The following is a 17,765-nucleotide window of genomic DNA, read 5'->3' as shown; positions in this document are numbered from 1 at the left end:
TGCCCCATAAGGTAGACACTTTTGCAATAATGATCAATTACTAAAGAGAAAAGCAGAAACAAACAAGTTAAATAAATTTGTACAAAATTTAGATGATTAGAGTTTATTATAAGGGAACAGAAGTTCCCCCCAGGATAACAAAACCACAGACAGGGCAATATTTCCACATATAGAGCTATAGAGGTATTTCAGCTAATAAGGAGGGAATGATAGAATGATTATCTTGTGACCCCCCCCAAAGGTTTAATAGACAGAGTTGATAACCATCGATGACTGCTAACATCAACACAAAGAGAAATAGCCAGGCATTATACACCTCTTAAGAGAAGTACACGACCTTACCTATGGAGTGGTCTTCTGGAAGGGAGGGAGGGAACAAACAAGCAAAAACCAATCTGATCAAGCTTCTACCTCTACCAATTTTTAAAAAATGCAGAGAACTGAAGAACATGTTGGGTTACCACTATGAGCAAGATCCAGACTATGGGAAACAGGACAGACACAAGGCTTTTAAAAAAAATGCAAGAAAAAAGCAGTAATATAGAGAAATTTTATAGATTAAGAGAGACAGAAGGGACATAATCAGGATGTGTAGACCATATTTATATGTCAATTAAAAAAACATGTTTTAAGTGATTAGACTGTCAGATAAGTATGAAAAAGTAGATATTTGATTCTTAAGGACCTTTTTTAGGAATAGTAATTGCATTAAGTTTATGTTTTAGAAAACATTCCTTAACTATCAGAAATGCATGCTGAAGTACTTAGGGGCGATGCCTTAGATTTACTTCATGTTCCAGCTGCAGGATGGCTGAATAGTGGAGGTCTAATTGGAAACACGTTGGTCACATATTAATGATTGTTGATGTTGAATGACATATTAATGATTGTTGATGTTGAATGTCGGGTATATTGGGTTCATTCTAGGGTTCTCTCTATTGGCATATGAGTTTGGGAGTTTCTGTAATACTTTTTATTATAAATATCATGCCACTAAATTTGAAAGCCTAAGGGAAATGGACCAGTTTTTTAGAAAATAAATAACCAAATTCATCCATAAACACACATAAAATGTGAATTCAAAAATAAAAATGGAAACCATATTCAAAATTTAAGCCACTCTCAAATGTCTCAGATAAGACTATTTTTTAAAAAGATTTTATTTATTATGGAGGGCACATACTGCATGGAGCACTGGGTGGGGTGCGTAAACAAGGAATTTTGGAACACTGAGAAGAAATAAAATAAAATAAAAGATTTTGTTTATTTATTTCTTAGAGAGAGAGAGAGAACACAAGCAGAGGGAGAAACAGCCTCCCTGCTGAGCAAGGAGCCTGATGTGGGACTCAATCCCAGGACCCTAGGATCATGACCTGAGCTGAAGGCAGACTCTTAACCCATTGAACTACCCCGGTGTCCCATCAGATAAGACTATTTTGGAGACCACTTCTACGAAACGATCAGGAAAAATTAATTGCCAGCTTTTGTAAACTTTTCCAAAGCATATCAGAAAGGAGGGGGATATTATTCAACTCATTTTTTCCCAGTCAGCTCCTCTTGATTAAAAAACCAAGTGAGGACCTCGACCCCCAATCCCACTAACAGAACACTTGAGCCAAGCTCATTCATATGGCAATAAATTTCTTAAATAAAATAGCACAGTCAAGAGAGCAGTGAATTAAATGAGCAAACAGGCTGTGTCCAAGGAATGAAAATGTGACTTCACACTGAAAAGACTTTCAGCTGTTAATTCCCTACATTAACAAATTAGAGGGGAACAAGTGTTATTGCCAGTGAGCATAGAAAAAGCCTTTGAAAGAAATTCAACATGTGTTCATGGTACAAACTCCGGCAAACTAAGAATAGATTGGAGCTTCCTTTTCCTAAATTCTACTGCGTGGTTAGAGGGGAAATATTAGGAGCATTCTCATTAAAGTCAGGAACAAGGCAGACCTATACTCTCATTGTTAGTGTTTAAAACTGCACTGGAACACAAAGCCAGGGATGGGGATGTCAAAATTGAGATACGAATATTGAAAAGAGATACGATTTGTTAACAAAATGACCATTTGCCTAGAAAATTAAAAGGAAGAGGGGTGTGGAATACACTCGAATAGGTAAGGGACTTCAGAAAGACGGTGTATCGCAAAATCCAGAGCCTTACCACGCAAAAGCAGTCACTACTTTGAGCTTGTAATACATAATATTCCATTCACAATAGGAACAAAATCCAAAAGTTACCTAAGAAGAACTACAAATCACAAAAAAGTATGAGATCTTTATGGAGACAAATACAAAATTTAACTGATGGATTCAGACAAAAAGTGTCCCCAATAGAGATATATACCATATTCGCTAATGTGAAACAAAATATTATAAAGACGTTAATTCTCCTTAAATTATTTACAGATGTAGTGCCTTAACTATAGTTAGTGATAATCAAGTTTGTGCTTTTGTCTTCCATTCCCAAAAATCAACCCTGGAAAACTACAGAAGGGAGAATGGGAACCACAATGTATTAGCTTCCTAGATCTGTTGTGTCAAACTGCCATGAACTGGGAGGCTTAAACAGCAGAAATGAACTCTCTTACAGTTCCCGAAGCCAAAAGCCCCAAATCACTTTCACTGACCTGAAATCATGACACCGGCAGGGCCACACTCCGTCTAGAGACCCTAGGGTAGAATCCTGTCCTTGCTTCTTGCAGCTTCCGGTAGCTGCTGGCTCTCCTTGGCTTTGTGGCGACGTAATGGCCATCTTCAAGGTCCACATCTTCTCTCTTCACCTTGCCTTCTCTGACGATCCTTCTGCTTCCCTCTTCTGAAGATACAAGTGATTGCATTTAGGGTGCACCTGGGTAATCATGAAGAATCGAAAGATTCTTAAGTCAACCACAACTGCAAAGACCCTCTTCGCAAAGAAAGCAACATTTACAGGTTCTAGGGACTGGGAGATGGTATGTTTGGGGGAACATTTTTCAGCTGATCAACAACAAAATCGAAGCAGACCATGAGAAGTCCCTGTGTTGAACTGGTAGCTGTGATTGGGGGCTGGGGGGGGGGGGGCAGGCAGCGGTGAAGTTCAGGAGGGCCCATGGTCTTCAATAGATGGCAGATGACGGGATAGGGGGGAGACATGTTTAGACTTCTGCCCTGTTTCACTGAAGGAATCTGAGACATCATCTCAGAGCACGGAGGCCAATAACCCCAGGGTAGTATCAGGTATCAGGAAAAATTAGGTTGATTGATGCTGTATGGCTTCAGACTCTGTTAATAACCACCTGAAATCACTTTAGCCAGTGAAGCCCGGCCTTCAAAAAAATATTGTAATAGAATCGAAAGAATGTTCTGAAGAGGGAATAGCAAGCATTAGGGCAATCTACACACCCACTCCCGCTTGACAGAGCTGTAGCGAGGCTTAAGAAAGAGGAAATGGCTATAGTCGATGATGCAATATTGACAACCTCAAAAGAACAGGAATTCCCCCAAATCACGCTGCTCAGCCACTGAGGTGTAGGAGATAAATTTTAAGAACAGGACACTGGGCAAGGCTGTCAGGATAAGCAAAGCGCCCCCCTCCCTGGCAGTTCTGGGAACGGGGACATGCAGCCTTGATTTCGGGGTGTGCAGAGGAAGAGGGCTCGGGCAGTTCCAGGCAGCAAAGCGATGATCCTGTAGGAAGGCTCAGCTGACCTCCCACCACACAGACCAATGGACCCCAGCCCCAGTGCGCCTGCTTCGACCCAGGGAGGCCCTAGGTGGGGTCCTTGGATTTAGTGTTTCCTGACTTCGACCTCTGGAGTCTGAAAAAGAGACTTCAGCTGGGGTGACTGGACTCGGGTCAGCAAAGGGAGGGATCCCAGACTCTGCTGGCGGTCAAGGTGAGGATCCTGAAGGAACCTTCCATCGAAGCCAGAGGGGGTTTTCATAGGCACCTCCCTCTGCTGTCTGCTTTGTGAAGCTCCAGGCATGATTGACAGGCAAAGACGGCCCAACACCTGTCCGGGCTCAGGGAGAGGAGATCGTCCTCAGGCCAGCAGAAGGAGAGGGTCCCAGGCCCTATCAGGAGGAAATAGGATCCCTGCCAGGATCTCCAGGACTGACAACAGGGGTCAGGGCAGATTTTTGTGGGGACCCCTCTAGTTCTGAGGTGGGGGTATCTCAGTCATTCTCTAGGTATCAAAGTGAGGGCTCTGAGGAAAAGCAGGGAAGCTCCCACTACAGACAGAGGAGGCCCTGGGAAGACTGAGACCATGGCCTGAGGGAAGAATTCTCGGGTCAACAGAATATGAGTGGCTGAAGTCCTGTCAGGAGTAGTTATGACTACACTAAAGAGAACTGAGAATACCTCCCCACCCCACCCGCCCTCTGCTGCTGCCAGGCCTCGGAGACCTGAAGCAAAAGCTTCAGGTGTGGCAGGATGTGGCATCTTTTCACTCTTTGTCTCAGTCGTCTCAGGGAGGTCCGAGAAAAAGACATGGTGGGCGTGGGATACAGATATACAGCTGAATATCCCAAGGGAGGACTGCAGGTACCCCTGTCCCAGAACAGAACAGATGTCCCAGCCCCTGCTGTCATACCTGGACGACCCTGATTAGAGGTGGCCGGTGGTCCTGAACTATCCCTTTCCCCATGCGGCTGCAGCTGGTAGTTCCTCTCAGAGAGGGAGGTCTTCAATCTGAGGGTGCAAACTCAGGTCAGCTGAGGTAGAGGATGGAGCAGGCCCCGTCGGGAGGAAATATTAATAACATAATGGGCCCTCCCACCACAGATAAAGGAGGCCCCTGCCATGAGCCATGGGAGACCCTGGGCAATTATACCTGATGTGGTGCTCCTCACTTCTTCCTCAGGAGAAAGTCAGAGGAGTTCAGCAGAGTGGTGGGGCCCAGACCGTGGCAGAAGATTAGGACTCTGAGCACCAAGAGAACCATCTACCCCAGAACAGTGGGGACCTCAGAGTCTGGCCCCGGCCCTCTTGCCAGCTCTGGGGACCCAGGACTGGGCCTGTAGTCCACACCCTGAGCTGCCCCTTCAATTCCCCTTCTAGAAGCTCTAGGAACTGGAAGGTAAAAGCCTTGGTCTGAGGCCCATGCTGTCAGGCCAGCGTATCATTGAAGGCTGACACAGTGCCAGGAGTCAAGGTGAGGGGCATGCCCTGAATGTCTACCAAGGGTCCCGGAAGATGGGACCCACAGTGCCTGACCGTCCATGGCCTACTCTCAGTCCTAGAAGCCTCAGGCTTCTGACCTGACCTCAGGTTGTGCCAGCTTCTCCCTGAGGAGCTATCTCAATCCCTCTTTCAGTTCTTCGGAAATGAGCCAGCCAGGAGAACAGGAGCCCTGTGAGGCCCATGAGCACCACTAAAAAGGAGACCTGGAAGCTGCCTTTACCTGAGCTGTCATGGATGAGTTTGTCAGCTGAGGCCACTGATGCTTTCCCTCTCTCTCGCCCACGTCTGGGGATCCCCACTGCCCAACCTCCTGCAAGCTACCCCCAGTATAAGTCATCATGCCTCTGGGCCAGAAGAGGGAGGGCTGCAAACTTGAGGAAGAACTTCAGGCCCCAAGACAGCCCTGGGGACTGTGTGCAGGGTCTCATGTCTCAGGAGGAAGAAGCCACAACCGCCTCCTCTCTCTCCTTTGATCCCGGGCCCCCCAGACGTGGTGCCTGCTGCTGGAAAACCAAGTGTTCCCCACGGTTCTCAGAGAGCCAGCTCCTCCCCGACTGCCATCACAGCCACTCCATTGAGTCAATCTGATGAGAGTTCTAGAAGCCAAGAGAAGGGGCTCCACCAGCCCCTAAATCTTTGCTCAGGGATGCACTTAACAAAAAGGTGGCCAAACAAGGGTGGTTCCTGAGTGTCAAATAGATAACAAAGGAGCCCATCACAGAGGCAGAAACACTGAAGAGTATCACCAAAGAGCACAAGGGCCACTTCCCTGTGATCTTCAAGAAAGCCTGTGAGTGCACGGAGGTTGTCTTTGGCCTCGATGTGAAGGAAGTAGACTCCGCCAGCCACTGCTATGCGATGCGATGCTGAGCGGTGAGCAGGGCCCGCCCAAGACCGGCCTCCTGGTGGTGCTCCTGGGGGTGATCCTCCGGGAGGGCGACCGTGCCCCCGAGGAGGTGGTGTGGGAAGCGCTGGGGGTCATGGGGGTGTATGCCGGCGAGGAGCACATCATCTATGGGGAGCCCCGGGGGCTCCTGACCAACGTCTGGGTGCAGGAAGGGTACCTGGAGTACCGGCAGGTGCCCGGCAGTGACCCTGCCCGCTACGAGTTCCTGTGGGGTCCCAGGGCCCATGCGGAAACCAGCAAGATGGAAGTCCGACAGTTTTCAGCCAAGGTCAATGGCACTGATCCCACTTCCTTCCCATGCTAGTATGAGGAAGTTCTGCAAGATGAGAAAGAGAATCCAAGCCAGAGTTGCTGCCACAGACGGTACTACTGCCACAGCCAGGGAAAGTTCCAGTGTCCCATCCAGCAGCTTCTCCTGCCCGAAGCAAAGTCTGAAGAAGATTCTTCACTCTTCGTTTGAAGACAAGAGCCAAATGTCCAAGTAGCATAGAGCTGGGCCCTGCTGAGCAGGGAGCCCAACATGGGACTCGATCCCAGGACGCTGAGGTCATGACCTGAGCAGAAGGTAGACACTTAACCTACTGAGCAACCCAGGCACCCCCTCTTTTTTATTAAATAAGTTTTCATTTTTATGTAATCTCTACACCCAATGTGGGACTTAAACTCAAAGCCCTGAGATTAAGAGTCGCATTTCTACTGACTAAGCAGGCCAGGTGCCCCTCATACCATTCCTTGTAATAGAAAGTTTCATTAGCTTCAGAATCTAACTGTATGAATGACAGTGGTCACACATTCATAATTGTTCATCAGGTTTAAGAATATGAGTTTTGCTCTCTCTCTTCGCAGATGACATGATTCTTTATATGGAAAACCCCAAAGACTCCACCCCCAAACTACTAGAACTCATACAGCAATTCAGTAACGTGGCAGGATACAAAGTCAATGTACAGAAATCAGTGGCTTTCTTATACACTAACAATGAAAATACAGAAAGGCAAATTAGAGAATCGATTCCATTTACTATAGCACCAAGAACCATAAGATACCTGGGAATCAACCTAACCAAAGAGGTCAAGGATCTGTACTCGAGGAACTACAGAACATTCATGAAAGAAATTGAAGAAGACACAAAAAGATGGAAGACCATTCCATACTCTTGGATCGGAAGATAAACATTGTTAAAATGTCTATACTGCTTAGAGCAATCTATACTTTTAATGCCATTCTGATCAAAATTCCACTGGTATTTTTCAAAGAGCTGGAGCAAATAATCCTAAAATTTGTATGGAATCAGAAGAGACCCCGAATTGCTAAGGAAATGTTGAAAAACAAAAACAAAACTGGCGGCATCACGTTACCTGATTTCAAGCTTTACTACAAAGCTGTGATCACCAAGACAGCGTGGTACTGGCATAAAAACAGACACATAGACCAGTGGAACAGAGTGGAGAGCCCAGATATGGACCCTCAGCTCTATGGAAAAATAATCTTCGACAAAACAGGAAAAAATATACAGTGGAAAAAAGACAGTCTCTTCAATAAATGGTGCTGGGAAAACTGGACAGCGATATGTAGAAGAATGAAACTCGACCATTCTCTTACACCATACAAAATGGATAAAAGAAGAGAGACTCACAAGTGAAGATTTGACCACGCTTCAAAAGAAAGGAGAAAATTCTCAGCCTACTGACATTATAGTGGTTAATGCGAAGGGCAGGGCACAAAAGAGTTAGTGAGTGAAGAAGGGTAAATGCTCCCTTCTGACCTTTACAGGAGCCTCTGGAAACCACAAGATCCTGTGTTGGAAAGGAAGTGGTTCTCATAACAAATTATAATGGTGAGTTTTTATTGAGTACCTACCAATGTGTCAGCCTACGGGAGAGACTACAAGTGTTCATCCACATCTTCTCTTTCTCTCCTTCCTGGACACAGGGTGAAACTACATCACCAGTCCATATGTCATTAGGCAGAAGCCAGAGGGCTCCTTCCATGCTCTCTCTTCCATTCAGCAGCAAACATGGCGACCCTATGTTCCCAGGATGAAGCCAAAAGAGGGAAGGAGCCTGGATCCCTGGGTGACCTGAGAGCAATGACCCCACCAACCGCCATCAGAATTTATGTGAACAAAAGAAATTTTATGACTAGCATCAGCTAGCAGTTACATTAACTAGTAACATAGAGTTAGTATTTCTGTGGTGAGGAGTATTTAAATATTTTAATTACAAAAGTAGTAGTCTTTTGTTTCGTTTTCTTCAGCTTGATGGAGGCATAATTGACATATAAAATTGTAAGATATTTCAAATGTACATATATCATGGTGATTCAATATACCTACACACTGTAAAAGGATTCTCTCCATCTAGTCAATTAACATGTCCATCACCTCACATACTAATTTTGTTTTGTTCTCTTGGTGAGACCGTTTAAGTTTATCGTCTCAGCAAATTTCAATTATATAACACAGTGTTTCTTACCAACCACAGTCACCATGTTTTCCATTAGATCCTCAGACTTTATTCATCTCATATCTGAGAGTTTATACCCTTTAACCTTCCTTCCCTATTTCCAACCCCAACCCAACCACCAGCAACCACTTTTCTACTCTCATTTCTGTCGGCTTGACTTCTTCTGGTTTTTTGTTTTGTTTTGTTTTGTTTTTTGTTAAAGATTCCACATATGGTGGCCTGATGTCTCGGTTAAAGCCTCCGCCTTCGGCTCAGGTCAGGATCCCAGGGTCCTGGGATGGAGTTCCGCATTGGGCTCCTTATCCAGTGGGGAGCCTGCTTCTCCCTCTTCTCGGCTTGTGGTATCTCTCTCTCCATCTCTCTCAGATAAATAAATAAAATCTTAAAAAAAATAAAGATTCCACAGATAAGCGATACCACACAGTATTTATCTTTCTCTGTCTGGCTTCCTTCACTCAGCCCGACACCTCCGAGGTCCATCCATGTTGTCACAAATGGCAGAATTTCCTTCTCTCTTGTGGCTGAGGACAACTCCATTACCTCTATGGACCACAACTTCTTTATGCATTCACTCTCTGGGCTACTGTGAATAATACTGCAAAGAACATGGCAGTGTAGCTATAGCTTTTCCAGCTGTTTTCATTCCGTTTGCATATATACCCAGAAATGGGATTGCTGGGTCCTATGGTAGTTCTACCTTTATTCTTTGAGAAAACTCCCTAGTGAGTCCATAGTGGCTGCACCAATTCCAACAGTGAACTAGGATTCCTTTTCCTCCGCATCCTCATCAGGGCGTATTATCTCTTTTCTTTTTGATCAAAGCAAAACAGCAGGTGTGAGGTGATATCTCATTGTGGTTTGGATTTGCATTTTCCTGACGTCAAGCACTTTCCAATGTACCTGTTGGCTATTTGGATGTCTTCTTTGGAAAAAGTGTCTATTCAGTTCCCCTGCCCATTTAAAATCAGATTGTGTTTTGTTAGTGAGTTGTGTAAGCTTTTCATATATTTTGGATACTAACCCCTTATGAAATATATGATTTGAGAATATTTTTGCTCATTCTGTAAAATGACTTCATTTTGTTGATAGTTTCCTTTGCAGTGCAGAAGCATTCTAATGTCATGTAGTCTCACTTGTTTATTTTTGTACTTCTGCTTTTGAATAGAAAAAAAAATCCAAAAATCCACCCAACCACAAATGGGAAGCTCCCTGTTGAGACCACAACTTTCCTATGAGCTATTAATTTATTTGCTAATGGCAGATTTAAACAGTCATAGAGCCCTATGCCTGTCATAGCTCTTGTGAAAATATGTACAAAATGAAAAACTGTGATTACTTACAAATGTCTATAGCACAAGAGCATTCCAGACCTTTAGCCCTTCTCGCTTCTGCTCAAGGGGAGAGTGGAGAGAACACAGGTTTTGGAGTCAGACACAGCAGGATTTGTAACCTGTCTTTCCAAATTACTGACCTTGGCTGGGGGAAATTATTTATACTTCCCAATGTAGCAGAGTAGACTGGTTAAGAAAAAAAATTCCGGATGCTTCTACTCAATAGCTAGATAACCCAAGGTATAGTGTACGATTCTCTGTATCTCAGATGCCTTAAAAAAAAGAATGGGGATATAAATAGTGTTAATCTCCTGGGACTGCTGACAGGATTAATGCATCTATGTAAAAGTTTAGAATAGTACTTCACAAATGATAAGCACCATATAAAAATTTGCTGTAATTCATGAAAAGATGTTCATCATCATTGGCCATCAGTGAAATCCAAATCAAAACCACAATGAGATACCACCATACACCAGTTAGAATGGCCAAAATCAACAACACAGTTAAAAAAAAAAGTGTTGGAGAGGATGTGGAGAAAGGGGAACCCTCTTACACTGTTGGTGGGAATGCAAGTTGGTGCGGCCACTCTGGAAAACAGTGTGGAGATTCCATAAGAAATTAAAAATAGAGCTACCCTATGATCCAGCAATTGCACTATTGGGTATTTACCCTAAAGATACAGATGTAGTGAAAAGAAGAGCCATCTGTACTCCAATGTTCATAGCAGCAATAGCCACAGTCGCCAAACTGTGGAAAAGACCAAGATGCCCTTCAACCAACGAATGGATAAAGAAGATATAGTCCATATATACAATGGAATATTACGCCTCCATCAGAAAGGATGAATACCTACCATTTGCATCGACGTGGATGGAACTGGCGGGGATTATGCTGAATGAAGTAATTCAATCAGAGGAAGACAATTATCATATAGTTTCACTCATATGAGGAACATAAGGAATAGTGTGGAGGACCACAGGGGAAGGGAGGGAAAACTGAATGGGAAGAAATCAGAGAGCGAGATAAACCATAAGAGACTCTGGACTCTGGAAAACAAACTGAGGGTTATAGAAGAGAGGGGGTGGGAGACGGGGTAGCTGGGTGATGGGTATTAAGGAGGGCATGCATTGTGATGAGCACTGGGTGTCATATGCAACTAATGAATCGTTAAACACTACATCAAAAACTAATGATGCACTGCATGTTGGCTATTTTAACATAAAAAAGAACTTATTATTATAAAATAGAGAAAATAATAATACCAATTACATCACTGGATTATGGGAAGCCTTAAACGAGATGACGAACATAAAGTATATCAAGCAATCACAGAAAACCTCATAGAATAGATACTTGGTTTTCCTCACTTCCCTGAACTTAGCCCAGGGCCCCAACACACTGTCTCACAAATACAAACATGAGTCTATCAACACACAATGCAGATCATTCTCAATCCACAATGTTTCAAAAGACATCAACCTCATTAATCAACATCTTTTCTGAGCTGGCTATTTTATTTCTTACATGTCTTCATTTGAGGCTCCTTGAAAGCAGAGCAGCCATGAGAATTACAAGTTCAATTTCTTTACTAGTTATAAGGCTATTCAGACTACCTGCTTTATATTGAATAGGTTGTGGTAATTTGCATTTTTGGAGGAATTGGTTTATTTCATCTAAGTGGTGAAATTTATGTGTGTAGACTTGTTCATACTCAACAGAATATTCTTTAAAGTTAATATGAAAGAATATTTATGACAAACACCAAGAAATTGTTTTAAAAAATAGCAAGGGAATTAACCTTTACAGGAATTAAAATGCACCATAAAGTAATTTTAACCAAGATTGGGACATTGGCGTAGGAATTAACAGATAACTTAGTGAAACCGAGTAGCAAGCTCAGGAAGAATTTTGAATATACACAGGAAATATATTACGAAAGTGCTTTAGTTTAAACCTCAACTCTTCTACTTCTTAAGGCTATAACTGTGAAAAAAAATGTTAAGTTTTATCTCCTTGAATCATTTGCCACATTATCATCGTGTAATGTCTCTCTTTATCTGTGATGGTGTTTCTCGTCCTAATTTCTACTTTGATATCAACAGAAGTACTCCAAGTTTCATTTCGTTAGTATATGCACTATATAACTTTCTTCATCTTCTTTTTTTTGTTACTAAAGAACATTTTATTTATTTATTTATTTTTTAATTTCTTTGCAGCATAACAGTATTCATTGTTTTTGCACCACACCCAGTGCTCCATGCAATACGTGCCCTCCTTAATACCCACCACCTGGTTCCCCCAACCTCTCACCCCCTGCCCCTTCAAAACGCTCAGGTTGTTTCTTCATCTTTTTTTACTTGTAGGTACTCTACATCTTTATACATAAAGTGGGGTTTGCAAAGACAGCATCTAGTTCTATCTTGCTTTATTTTTTTTTAAGAATTTTTTTTTAATTTATTTGACAGAGATCACAAGTAGTCAGAGAGACAGGCAGAGAGAGAGAGGAGGAAGCAGGCTCCCCGCCAAGCAGAGAGCCCGATGTGGGACTCGATCCCAGGACCCTGGAATCATGACCTGAGCCAAAGCCAGAGACTTTAACCCACTGAGCCACCCAGGCGCTCCCCATCTTGCTTTTTTATTCAACTTAACAATCTCTGAATTCCTAGTGATGTGTTTGGACTACTCACATTTAAAATTGCTACCGATTTGGTTGGATTAAAATCTGTATCTCACTGTTTTCTACTTCTTCTCTGTTTCTCCACCTTTCTGCCTTCACCTGGATTAGTTGAGCATTTTAATTCGATTTTACTTTTTCTATTTGCTCACCGTGTATACCTTTTAAAGAAACTTGTTAGTTGTTGTCCTAAGGTTTATAGTTATACATTTTAAAGATTTACTTATTTATTTGAGAGAGAGAGAGATAGAGATCGAGAGTACAAGCGGAGGGGCAGAGGGAGAGGGAGAAAGAATCCGAAGTGGATTCAGAGCAGAGTGTGGAGCCCAACCTGGGGCTCAATCTCACCACCCTGACATCAGGACCTGAGCCAAAACCAAGACTCGGAGACTTAACCGACTGACCTGTCCAGGTGCCCCTACAGTTTATGTTTTAATAAATATTGGTCTGCCTTCAAATAAAAGTGTACTACCCTCATCCCATGTTCCCTGGAAATTGAGGATTTCCGGAATGGTTCTGCTTTTTCATCCTTTATTTTTCCTCCTAGAGTGAGAATATAATGCCTGGAGATATTATGGGCATCTTATGGTCACAAGTAACAAAAGCCCTAAATGAAGTTGTTATGAATGCGAAGATATCTAAGAATAATTTTTGATGATCTTTTTGAGCATTTATACCAGCTTTTTTTTGCCTACCCCTATCCTTTGATTGTCTGACTGAAAAAAAAAAAAATCCTACTTACTAAGCAAGTATTTCTCAGGTTATCTCTCACTTATAGCAGAATGCAAACAACTGTCATACACAGGTACTATTTTTAGTACCCCTTTAAAAATGAGGAACTGATCACAAAAACTTGTGAAGAATTCTCAAGTGTACATGGAATGTTTACCAAATGAGACCATATTCTGAATCACAAAATAAACCTTAATGTGTTTAAAAGTAGAAAACATATGATTTATGTTCTTGGCCCACAAAGGAATTAAACTAGAAATTAATAACAAAAACATACCTAGAAAATCCTCGAATACATTAAAATTAAATACCATACACTGAAATCTTAAAGTACAAGAATTTATTGAAATGAATTAAAATTATAATATGAAAAATCAAAATTTATGGAATGCGTCTAAGCAAACTTTTAAAAAAGATTTTATCTATTTATTTGACAGAGAGAGAGATCACAAATAGGTAGAGAGGCAGGCAGAGAGAGAGAGAGGAGAAAGCAGGCTCCCCGCTGAGCAGAGATTCCCGATGCGGGGCTCGATCCCGGGACCCTGAGATCATGACCTGAGCCGAAGGCAGAGGCTTAACCCACTGAGCCACCCAGGCACCCCTCATCCAAGCAAAACTTACAAAGAATTTTATAATAGTAAATGTAGGGCACCAGGGTGGTTCAATTAGTTAAACATCTGCCTTTGGTTCAGTTCATGAGCCTGCTTCTCCTTATCCCTCTGCCTCTCCCTCTACTTTGTGTTCTCCCGCTCTTATTCTCTCTTAAATAAAAAAGTAAATAAATAAATAACATCTTTATATAATACTAAATGCTTATGTTTAATGGCATCTATTATATTTAATTAGATATCACATTAAAAGAAGAACATTTTATTTTTTTAAGATTTTTTTCTTTTACTTATTCATCTGACAGAGAGAGAGAGACAGAGAGAGCCCAGGAAGGGGAAGAAGCAGAGGGAGAGGAAGAAGCAGACTCTCTGCTGAGCAGGGAACCCAATGCGGGGCTAGATCCCAGGACCTGGAGACCATGACCTGAGCCGAAGGTAGATGCCCAACCATCTGAGCCATTTAGACACCCCTAAAGGAAGAAAATTTTAAAGCCATAAACTAATTTTTAACTTTAAGAAATTATGGAGAAAGAGAAAATTAAATACAAAACAAGCAGAGGGAGGAAATAAAGATTTGAGCAGGAAAACTAAATTGATAAAAGAAAACAATAGAGGGGTGCCTGGGTGGCTCAGTCATTAGGCGTCTACCTTTGGCTCAGGTCATGATCCCAGAGTCCTGGGACCCAGCCCCGCATCGGGCTCTCTGCTCATGGGGAGCCTGCTTCTCCCTCTCCCACTCCCTCACTTGTTTTTCCTCTCTTGCTGTCTCTCTCTCTGTCAAATAAATAAATTAAATTTTTTTTTAAAAAAGAAAACAATAAAAAAAGTCAAATCAAAAGTTGGTTCTTTGAGAAAATCAACAAAATTGGTAAACTTCTAGCCATTCTGACCAAGGGGAAAAAAATAACACACAAATTGCCACTATCAACAATGGAAGAGAAGGTATCACTGCTGCCCAGAGAGAAATTAAATACATAAGGGAATGTTATAAATAACTCTGTCTGAAAATGTAATAATTTATGTAAAATATATGATGAATACCTTTACAGCTATGAATTACCAAAACTCACTCTAAATGAAATAGGTAATCTAAGCAATCCTACATCTTTACTAAAGAAATTGAGTTTGTAGTTGAAAAACTTGCCAAAACAGAAATCTCCAAACCTAGATGGTTTCACTGGCAAATTCCACTAAACATTTAAAGAAATACCAATCGTACATGGTATCATCCAGAAAGTAGAAAACACCTCTTTTCCCATATTATGATTCCAGCATTATCCCAGTAGTAAAAACAGACAATGACATTACACACCAATATTTGTATAGACCAATAACTCTCATGATCATACATGCAAAACCCTCAACAAAATATTCACAAATCCAATCTACTTATATATAATAAAGATAATACATCAAAAACAAGTTGGGCTTCATTCCAAAAATGAAAGACTGGTTTGACATTTGAAAATCTATCAATATATTTTAACATGGGGACAGACTATATAGAGGGAAAAAAATCATATGATTACATCAATAGGTTCAGAAAAAAACATTCAACAAATTTCAAAAGCAAATTCTAATAAAATGTCTGAAGAAACTTGGAGTTGAAGACAACATACACAGCTGAATAAAGGTCATATATAAGAATCCTCCGGCTCACAACATTCTTAATGGTGAGAGTATGAATGCTTTTCCCCTAAGTTCAAGAACAAGGCAAAGATGTCTTCCCTTGAACATCATGCTTTAAATTCTAAGCTATTTTATAAGTCAAAAAATATCTGGAGTAGAATTCAGATTCTCTTTGGGCGCCTAGGTGGCTCAGTCAAATGTCTACCTTCAGTTCAGGTAATGATCTTGGGATCCTGGAATCTAGCCCTGCATTGCATTGGGTTCCCTGTTCATTGGGGAGTCTGATTCTCCCTCTCCCTCAGCCCCCCTTCCCCCAGCTTGTGCTCTCTCTCTTTCTCTCTGTCAAGTGAATAAATACAATCTTAAAAAAAAAAAGGAATTCAAGCTGTCTCTATAGCAGAAAACATTATTGCCTATACAGAACACAAGGTCAAATATAAAATAAAGCATGTTCTTTTAACAGCGATGAACAACCAAAGTTTGAAACTAAAAATACAATACCACTGACACTAGCACAAAGATAAAAATAATTAGTGCAAAAACAATGAATACTGTTATGCTGAAAAAAATAAATAAAATGGGAAAAAAAGATAAAAATAATTAGATATGAATTTTACAAAATATGAGCCAGATCATTGTGCTGCATGCTACAAAACAGACTGATGAAATGAAAGTAAGACTTAAGTAAGTGGGGAGATATACCTTAATCATAGATTGGAAGTTTCAATGTTGTTACAGTTTTGGTTCTCTGATTTGATCCATATGTTCAACATAGTCCAAACAAAATTGTCAAGGTTCTTGTAGATATTGATGACGTCACTCTAAAATGCACAAATAAAGGCACAGAAACTAGATCCAAGACAATTCTGAAAAAGAACAATGTTCAAATACTCCAACTATTCAATCGCAAGACATTATAAAGTTATAGTGAGCACTATAGTGTTGGCCCTGGGAGCGACACTTTTATCGCTTGTCTAATGTAACAACAGACTCAAAAATAGAGACACACAAACACAGATCAGTGATTTTTAATAACAGTGCAAAGGCAATTCAAATGGTGGTGGAACAATAGAACTTTGCCAAATACTGCACAACTTATACTAAAAATAACGAAAAATTTGTGTGACAGGTGTTCCAAAGAGCTTTTAGACAAAACACAAAACAGCATAGCCCTTCAAATAATAAACTGATAAATTGGACTTTATGAGAATTTAAAACTTTTGCTCTGCAAAAGACAGTGTTAATGGAATGAAAAGACAAACTGCAGACTAGGAAACATTTTTCAATTTATTTATGTGATTATATATTCTCTATACAATAGAGTTGAGTTAAAACTCAGTAACAGCACAAATAATAAATGGGCCAGAGTTCTGAACAGACATTTCAGCAAAGAATATATAGAGATTGCAAATGAGCATTGGAAAAGCTAGTCAACATCATTATTCATTCGAGAAATGAAAGTTGAAATCACAGTAAAATATCACTACACATTTATTAAAAGACAAAACAAGGAAAAAAGTACTGGAGAGGATGTGGGGTATTTATAACTTAACATACAGTTGGTGGGAGTGCAAAATTTGGCCCTTTCTTACGAGGTGAAATTTGCCATACAACTCAGTAATCGCATTCCTAGGCATTTACCCAAGTGAGTCGACAACTTATGTTCACACAAAAACTTGTATATGAATGTTTATAGTTTTATTCTTAATCGCCAAAATCTGAAAACAAACCAGTTGTCTCTCCCCGAGTTAATATAAACCAAACTACCATACATTCACAACAAACAATACTCAGAAATCAAAGAGAAGGAACAATTGATTAATCTATACAATAACATGGATGGTTTTCAAATGTATCTCTCTAATTGAAAGAAGCCTGCCAGAAAAGCTTCATATTGTGTTTTTCCACTTATATGACATTCTGGAAAAGGGAAACGTATGGGAATGGAGAACAGGACCGATGACTTTCAGGCATTGGGGAAAGGAGGTAGGTTACAATGGGTCAGCGTGAGCTAACTTTCATGATGTTGGACTCCTGTGTGGTTCTGTGGAAGTTGATACATGACTCTGCATTTGTCAAAACCCTTAGAACTATACACTACCAAGATTTAATATTAGTAAAAAAATTTTTTCAAGATCAAACAGGATGTCACAGAAAAGACGGAATGCAGACTTCACAAATGAATCTAATGGTAAAATGTAGGTCATAACCATACTGAGGAGGTGTGGAAGAAGGAAGCTGATATACGC

General features: G+C 41.1%; 1 pseudogene; it reads left to right on the top strand.

Moving 5' to 3' along the window:
* Nucleotides 1-4,316: 4,316 nt before the first annotated feature.
* Nucleotides 4,317-6,559, top strand: LOC123934769 (annotated as a pseudogene).
* Nucleotides 6,560-17,765: the final 11,206 nt, after the last annotated feature.

This window comes from Meles meles, chromosome X (assembly GCF_922984935.1).
Source record: "Meles meles chromosome X, mMelMel3.1 paternal haplotype, whole genome shotgun sequence".
Classification (NCBI taxonomy): domain Eukaryota; kingdom Metazoa; phylum Chordata; class Mammalia; order Carnivora; family Mustelidae; genus Meles; species Meles meles.
Note: the sequence above shows the minus strand (reverse complement) of the source record. Positions and strands in the feature narration are given on the sequence as shown.